Source organism: Phalangium opilio, unplaced genomic scaffold, assembly GCF_054372755.1.
Source record: "Phalangium opilio isolate 3A_F unplaced genomic scaffold, DU_Popi_V2 ptg001865l_1, whole genome shotgun sequence".
Classification (NCBI taxonomy): domain Eukaryota; kingdom Metazoa; phylum Arthropoda; class Arachnida; order Opiliones; family Phalangiidae; genus Phalangium; species Phalangium opilio.
In genome coordinates, this window is record NW_028324263.1 from 1 (window position 1) to 8,583 (window position 8,583).

The 8,583-nt window shown below is 42.8% G+C and overlaps 1 non-coding gene across 1 annotated transcript; it reads left to right on the top strand.

Moving 5' to 3' along the window:
• The first annotated feature begins 7,120 nt into the window (after window positions 1-7,120).
• TRNAK-CUU (transfer RNA lysine (anticodon CUU)) lies at window positions 7,121-7,193 on the top strand. The gene has a single exon. It is a non-coding gene; the product is annotated as a tRNA-Lys (tRNA).
• The last annotated feature ends 1,390 nt before the right edge of the window (window positions 7,194-8,583 follow it).

Genomic DNA, 8,583 nt, shown 5'->3' on the forward strand with positions numbered 1-8,583 from the left:
ATTTTTTCGGTACACTTTTGAATGCATTTTTTTCTGGACAAATTTTTGATCGAATTCAGCTTAATTCCCTATAAAACACTCATTAAAAGTGATTTCATCTCGATTGAACAATAAATAAAAATGTACCTCGATTTTTAATGATATTTTCTAAATCGACGTTTCTCGGCCAGAGAAACACATTTAGAGTATTTCTTCACTATTTTCAAATATAACCACTGAAACCATTATTTTTGTCCTTTTTGCTTTAATTCAAGCAAATGTAGCGATATTCATTCAAAAAACTGTTAAAATTCAATTTTCAATAAGAAATCGTTGTGACGGACTTTGTATCTAGAAGAAAAAAAAAACATGCAAAATTATTGGTACACTTTTGAATGCATTTTTTTCTGAACAAAGTTTTGACCGAATTCAGCTTAATTCCCTTTAAAACACTCATTAAAAGTGATTTCATCTCGATTGAACAATAAATAAAAATGTACCTCGATTTTTAATGATATTTTCAAAATCGACGTTTCTCGGCCAGAGAAACACATTTTGAGTATTTCTTCACTATTTTCAAATATAACCACTGAAACCATTATTTTTGTACTTTTTGCTTTAATTCAAGCAAATTTCACGATATTCATTCAAAAAACTGTTAAAATTCAATTTTCAATAAGAAATTGTAGTCACGGATTTTGTATCTAGAAGAAAAAAATGCAATTTTTTCGGTACACTTTTGAATGCATTTTTTTCTGGACAAAGTTTTGACCGAATTCATTTTAGTTCCCTACAAAACACTCATTTAAAGTGATTTCATCTCGATTGAACAATAAATAAAAATGTACCTCGATTTTTAATGATATTTTCAAAATCGACGTTTCTCGGCCAAAGGAACACATTTTGAGTTTTTCTTCACTATTTTCAAATATAACCACTGAAACAATTATTTTTGTACTTTTTGCTTTAATTCAAGCAAATGTAACGATATTCATTCAAAAAACTGTTAAAATTCAATTTTCAATAAGAAATCGTTGTGACGGATTTTGTATCTTGAAGAAAAACAACATGCGATTTTTTCGGTACACTTTTGTATGCATTTTTTTCTGGACAAATTTTTGACCGAATTCAGCTTAATTCCCTATAAAACACTCATTTAAAGTGATTTTATCTCGATTGAACAATAAATAAAAATGTACCTCGATTTTTAGCCATATCGTAGTATACGATAGGCTCTTAGTTTGACCCGAGCTGTCGTAGTAGTAGTAGTAGTAGTAGTAGTGTCCGGGGTTGTCGCTTCGTTATCGTCAGATTTTAGCTTAAAAGGAACTTTATATTACCACAACCCACCCATAGGGGTTACTGGGCTCGGTTAGAGATTTAATTTTAATTAAAATTTTTTCAGGTCAGACCCGGGTTTCGAACCCGGGCCGCTGGCGCTGTAGTCAAACATTCTACCCACTCAACCATAGAGACTTGACACAAACCTCTAGTTTTTTTATTATTTATTCTTATCTCTAAAATGTCGGGGTGATGTGGGGTGGGGTACCTCTTAATCTGTGGAGTCGGAAACTTTTGAATTTTTATCTGTGGGGTCGGATACTTATGAATTTGTATGTTTGGGGTTTTTATATATATTTTTTTATGTATGTGCTAATTAAATAGATAACGATTTTCCCCGTTTCCTAGCTCGTTCCTCATGTGTTTCGTTCTCTTTCGGTAGCTATCGTCATCTATGTTATGTTTGACTGGAACGTTTTGGCTGTTAATTCAAATGTGGGTTTAGATAGAGCTAACATAGTGTTAAATGGGCGTTATGCGTCTGATCATTTTAGCATTGCTAAAGGTAATTCGAGGGGATAATCACTAAAATGCGTAATCACTATAACTAAACTTTCTCTTTCAAAAGTTTCTGGGCATAAGTCCTTGTTAGAAATTTATAAGATGCGATAAGTGTGCATCGGCATAAGTCTATGTTGTAAACTCATCGAGGGGATTATCACTAAAAACTATATGTTCTTCGATTCGCCGGAATATTAGAATTACAGCATAAGTAAATTTATACGGTTATAATTTAATCACTGTTTAGAGTAGGGAATCGAGGGGCTATTCACTCTGATTTTATGCACGGTAAATCATTTAAGCATTGAAAAAGATAGCGCTATTCACTCATTAGGGTAAGGTATAGAGGGGTTATCCACTCGTTAGGGTAGGGTATAGAGGGGCTATTCACTCGTACGATATGGCTACTATTACGAGCCCTTGGGCCGTCTTGTTAATGATATTTTCAAAATCGACGTTTCTCGGCCAGAGAAACACATTTTGAGTATTTCTTCACTATTTTCAAAAATAACCACTGAAACCATTATTTTTGTACTTTTTGCTTTAATTCAAGCAAATTTCACGATATTCATTCAAAAAACTGTTAAAATTCAATTTTCAATAAGAAATCGTAGTCACGGATTTTGTATCAAGAAGAAAAAAAATGCAATTTTTTCGGTACACTTTTGAATGCATTTTTTTCCGTCAGATGTAACGTAAAAAGTCAGAGTTTTTCCACAATACCTGTGAACATTTAATTTTTGGGCTTCCGTGGCGCAATGGTTAGCGCGTTCGGCTGTTAACAGAAAGGTTAGTGGTTAAAGCACACCCGGGAGCGGTGCTATGAGGTCTCAGATGTAGCGTAAAAAGTCAAAGTTTTTCCACAATACCTGACGACCATTTAATTTCAGAGCTTCCGTGGCTCAATGGTTAGCGCGTTCGGCTTTTAACCGAAAGTTTGGAGGTTCGAGCCCATCCGGGAGCGTTTTGTGAGGTGTCAGATGTAACGTAAAAATTCAAAGTTTTTCCACAATACCTGACGAACATTTAATTTTTGGGCTTCCGTGGCGCAATGGTTAGCGCGTTCAGCTGTTAACCGAAAGGTTGGTGGTTCGAGACCACCCGGGAGAGGTGTTGTGGGGTCTCAGATGTAGCGTAAAAAGTCAAACCTTTTCCACCATACGTGACAACCATTTAATTTCTGAGCTTTCGTGTCTCAATGTTTAGCGCGTTCGGCTGTTAACCAATAGGTTGGTGGTTCGAGCCCACCCGGGAGCGGTGTTGTGGGATCTCAAATGTAACGTATAAAGCCAAAGTTTTTCCGCAATACCTGACGACCATTTAATTTTTGGGCTTCCGTGGAGCAATGGTTAGCGCGTTCGGCTGTTAACCGAAAGGTTGGTGGTTCGAGCCCACCCAAGAGAGGTGTTGTGGGGTCTCTGATGTAGCGTAAAAAGTCAAAACGTTTCCACAATACGTGACAACCATTTAATTTCTGAGCTTCCGTGGCTCAATGGTTTGCGCGTTCGGCTGTTAACCAATAGGTTGGTGGTTCGAGCCCGACCGGGAGAGGGTTTGTGGGGTCTCATGTGTAGCGTAAAAAGTCAAAACTTTTCCAGAAAACGTGACAAACATTTAATTTCTTAGCTTTCGTGGCTCAATGTTTAGCGCGTTCGGCTGTTAACCGATAGGTTGGTGGTTCGAGCCCACCCGAGAGCGGTGTTGTGGGATCGCAAATGTAACGTACAAAGCCAAAGTTTTTCCACAATACCTGACGACCATTTAATGTTTGGGCTTCCGTGGGGCAATGGTTAGCGCGCTCAGCTGTTATTCACAAGGTTGGTGGTTCGAGCTCACCCGAGAGCGGTGTTGTGAGGTCTCAGATGTAACGAAAAAAGTAAGAGTTTTTCCACAAATTCTGACGAACATTTAATTATTGGGCTTCCGTGGCGCAATGGTTAGCGCGGTCAGCTGTTAACCGAAAGATTGGTCGTTCGAGCCCACCCTAGAGAGGTGTTGTGGGTCTCAGATGTAGCGTGAAAAGTCATAAATTTTTCACAATACCTGACAACCATTTAATTTCTGAGCTTTCGTGGCTCAATGTATAGCGTGTTCGGCTGTTAACCAATAGGTTGATGGTTCGAGCCCACCCAGGAGCGGTGTTGTGGGATCTCAAATGTAACGTATAAAGCCAAAGTTTTTCCACAATACCTGACGACCATTTAATTTTTGGGCTTCCGTGGAGCAATGGTTAGCGCGTTCGGCTGTTAACCGAAAGGTTGGTGGTTCGAGCCCGCCCGGGAGAGGTGTTGTGGGGTCTCAGATGTAGCGTATAAAGTCAAAACTTTTCCACAAAACGTGACAACAATTTAATTTCTGAGCTTTCGTGGCTGAGTATTTAGCGCGTTCGGCTGTTAACCAATAGGTTGGTGGTTCGGGCCCACCCGTTAGCGGTGTTGTGAGGTCTCAGATGTAACGAAAAAAGTAAGAGTTTTTCCACAAATTCTGACGAACATTTAATTATTGGGCTTCCGTGGCGCAATGGTTAGCGCGTGCAGCTGTTAACCGAAAGATTGGTCGTTCGAGCCCACCCTAGAGAGGTGTTGTGGGGTCTCAGATGTAGCGTGAAAAGTCATAACTTTTTCACAATACCTGACAACCATTTAATTTCTGAGCTTTCGTGGCTCAATGGTTAGCGCGTTCGGCTGTTAACCAATAGGTTGGTGGTTCGAGCCCACCCGGGAGCGGTGTTGTGGGATCTCAAATGTAACGTATAAAGCCAAAGTTTTTCCACAATACCTGACGACCATTTAATTTTTGGGCTTCCGTGGCGCAATGGTTAGCACGTTCGGCTGTTAACCGAAAGGTTGGTGTTTCGAGCCCACCCTGGAGATGTGTTGTAGGGTCTCAGATGTAACGTAAAAAGTCATAACTTTTCCACAATACCTGACAACCATTTAATTTCTGAGCTTCCGTGGCTCAATGGTTAGCGCGTTCGGCTGTTGACCAAAAGGTTGGTGGTTCGAGCCCATCCGGGAGCGGTGTTGTGAAGTCTCAGATGTGACGTAAAAAGTCAAGGTTTTTCCACAATTCCTGACGACCATTTAATATTTGGGCTTCCGTGGCGCAATGGTTAGCGCGTTCAGCTGCTATTTAAAAGACTGGTGGTTTGAGCCCTCCCGGGAGCGGTGTTGTGACGTCTCAGATGTAACGTAAAATGTCAGAGTTTTTCCACATTACCTGACGAACATTTAATAATTGGGCTTCCGTGGCGCAATGGTTAGCGCGTTCGGCTGTTAACCGAAAGGTTGGTGGTTCGAGCCCGCCCGGGAGAGGTGTTGTGGGGTCTCAGATGTAGCGTATAAAGTCAAAACTTTTCCACAAAACGTGACAACAATTTAATTTCTGAGCTTTCGTGGCTGAGTATTTATCGCGTTCGGCTGTTAACCAATAGGTTGGTGGTTCGGGCCCACCCGTTAGCGGTGTTGTGAGGTCTCAGATGTAACGAAAAAAGTAAGAGTTTTTCCACAAATTCTGACGAACATTTAATTATTGGGCTTCCGTGGCGCAATGGTTAGCGCGTGCAGCTGTTAACCGAAAGATTGGTCGTTCGAGCCCACCCTAGAGAGGTGTTGTGGGGTCTCAGATGTAGCGTGAAAAGTCATAACTTTTTCACAATACCTGACAACCATTTAATTTCTGAGCTTTCGTGGCTCAATGGTTAGCGCGTTCGGCTGTTAACCAATAGGTTGGTGGTTCGAGCCCACCCGGGAGCGGTGTTGTGGGATCTCAAATGTAACGTATAAAGCCAAAGTTTTTCCACAATACCTGACGACCATTTAATTTTTGGGCTTCCGTGGCGCAATGGTTAGCACGTTCGGCTGTTAACCGAAAGGTTGGTGTTTCGAGCCCACCCTGGAGATGTGTTGTAGGGTCTCAGATGTAACGTAAAAAGTCATAACTTTTCCACAATACCTGACAACCATTTAATTTCTGAGCTTCCGTGGCTCAATGGTTAGCGCGTTCGGCTGTTGACCAAAAGGTTGGTGGTTCGAGCCCATCCGGGAGCGGTGTTGTGAAGTCTCAGATGTGACGTAAAAAGTCAAGGTTTTTCCACAATTCCTGACGACCATTTAATATTTGGGCTTCCGTGGCGCAATGGTTAGCGCGTTCAGCTGCTATTTAAAAGACTGGTGGTTTGAGCCCTCCCGGGAGCGGTGTTGTGACGTCTCAGATGTAACGTAAAATGTCAGAGTTTTTCCACATTACCTGACGAACATTTAATAATTGGGCTTCCGTGGCGCAATGGTTAGCGCGTTCGGCTGTTAACCGAAAGGTTGGTGGTTCGAGCCCGCCCGGGAGAGGTGTTGTGGGGTCTCAGATGTAGCGTATAAAGTCAAAACTTTTCCACAAAACGTGACAACAATTTAATTTCTGAGCTTTCGTGGCTGAGTATTTATCGCGTTCGGCTGTTAACCAATAGGTTGGTGGTTCGGGCCCACCCGTTAGCGGTGTTGTGAGGTCTCAGATGTAACGAAAAAAGTAAGAGTTTTTCCACAAATTCTGACGAACATTTAATTATTGGGCTTCCGTGGCGCAATGGTTAGCGCGTGCAGCTGTTAACCGAAAGATTGGTCGTTCGAGCCCACCCTAGAGAGGTGTTGTGGGGTCTCAGATGTAGCGTGAAAAGTCATAACTTTTTCACAATACCTGACAACCATTTAATTTCTGAGCTTTCGTGGCTCAATGGTTAGCGCGTTCGGCTGTTAACCAATAGGTTGGTGGTTCGAGCCCACCCGGGAGCGGTGTTGTGGGATCTCAAATGTAACGTATAAAGCCAAAGTTTTTCCACAATACCTGACGACCATTTAATTTTTGGGCTTCCGTGGCGCAATGGTTAGCACGTTCGGCTGTTAACCGAAAGGTTGGTGTTTCGAGCCCACCCTGGAGATGTGTTGTAGGGTCTCAGATGTAACGTAAAAAGTCATAACTTTTCCACAATACCTGACAACCATTTAATTTCTGAGCTTCCGTGGCTCAATGGTTAGCGCGTTCGGCTGTTGACCAAAAGGTTGGTGGTTCGAGCCCATCCGGGAGCGGTGTTGTGAAGTCTCAGATGTGACGTAAAAAGTCAAGGTTTTTCCACAATTCCTGACGACCATTTAATATTTGGGCTTCCGTGGCGCAATGGTTAGCGCGTTCAGCTGCTATTTAAAAGACTGGTGGTTTGAGCCCTCCCGGGAGCGGTGTTGTGACGTCTCAGATGTAACGTAAAATGTCAGAGTTTTTCCACATTACCTGACGAACATTTAATAATTGGGCTTCCGTGGCGCAATGGTTAGCGCGTTCAGCTCTTAATCGAAAGGTTGGTGGTTCGAGCCCACCCGGGAGAGGTGTTGTGTGGTCTTAGATGTAGCGTAAAAAGTCAAAACCTTTCCACAATACGTGACAACCATTTATTTTCTGAGCTTCCGTGGCTCAATGGTTAGCACGTTCGGCAGTTAAACAATAGGTTGGTGGTTCGAGCCCACCCGGGAGCAGTGTTGTGGGATCTCAAATGTTACGTAGAAAGCCAAAGTTATTCCACAATACCTGACGACCATTTAATTTTTGGGCTTCCGTGGCGCAATGGTTAGCGTGTTCGGCTGTTAACCGAAAGGTTCGTGGTTCGAGCCGATCCGGGAGCGGTGTTGTGACGTCTCAGATGTGAAGTAAAAAGTCAAGGTTTTTCCACAATACCTGACGACCATTTAATTTTTGGGCTTCCGTGGCGCAATGGTTAGCGCGTTCAGCTGCTATTCAAAAGACTGGTGGTTTGAGCCCTCCCGGGAGCAGTGTTGTGACGTTTCAGATGTAACGTAAAATGTCAGAATTTTTCCAGAATACCTGACGAACATTTAATTTTTGGGCTTCCGTGGCGCAATGGTTAGCGCGATCAGCTGTTAATCGAAAGGTTGGTGGTTCGAGCCCACCCGGGAGAGGTGTTGTGTGGTCTTAGATGTAGCGTAAAAAGTCAAAACCTTTCCACAATACGTGACAACCATTTATTTTCTGAGCTTCCGTGGCTCAATGGTTAGCGCGTTCGGCAGTTAAACAACAGGTTGGTGGTTCGAGCCAATCCGGGAGCGGTGTTGTGACGTCTCAGATATGACGTAAAAAGTCAAGGTTTTTCCACAATACCTGACGACCATTTAATTTTTGGGCTTCCATGGCGCAATGGTTAGCGCGATCAGCTGCTATTCAAAAGACTGGTGGTTTGAGCCCTCCCGGGAGCGGTGTTGTGACGTCTCAGATGTAACGTAAAATGGCAGAGTTTTTCCACAATACCAGACGAACTTTTAATTTTTGGGCTTCCGTGGCGCAATGTTTTTGCGCGTTCAGCTGTGTTGGTGGTTCAAGCCCACCCGGGAGAGGTGTTGTGGGGTCTCAGATGTAGCGTAAAAAGTCAAAACATTTCCAAAATACGTGACAACCATTTAATTTCTGAGCTTCCGTGGCTCAATGGTTAGCGCTTTCGGCTGTTAACCAATAGGTTGGTGGTTCGAGCCTGCCCGGGAGCGGTGTTGTGGGATCTCAAATGTAACGTAGAAAGCCAAAGGTTTTCCACAATACCTGACGACCATTTAATTTTTGGGCTTCCGTAGTGCAATGGTTAGCGCTTTCAGCTGTTAACCGAAAGGTTGGTGGTTCGAGCCCACCCGGGAGAGGCGTGGTGGGTCTCAGATGTAACGTAAAAAGTCAAAGCTTTTCCACTATACGTGACAACCATTTAACTTCTGAGCT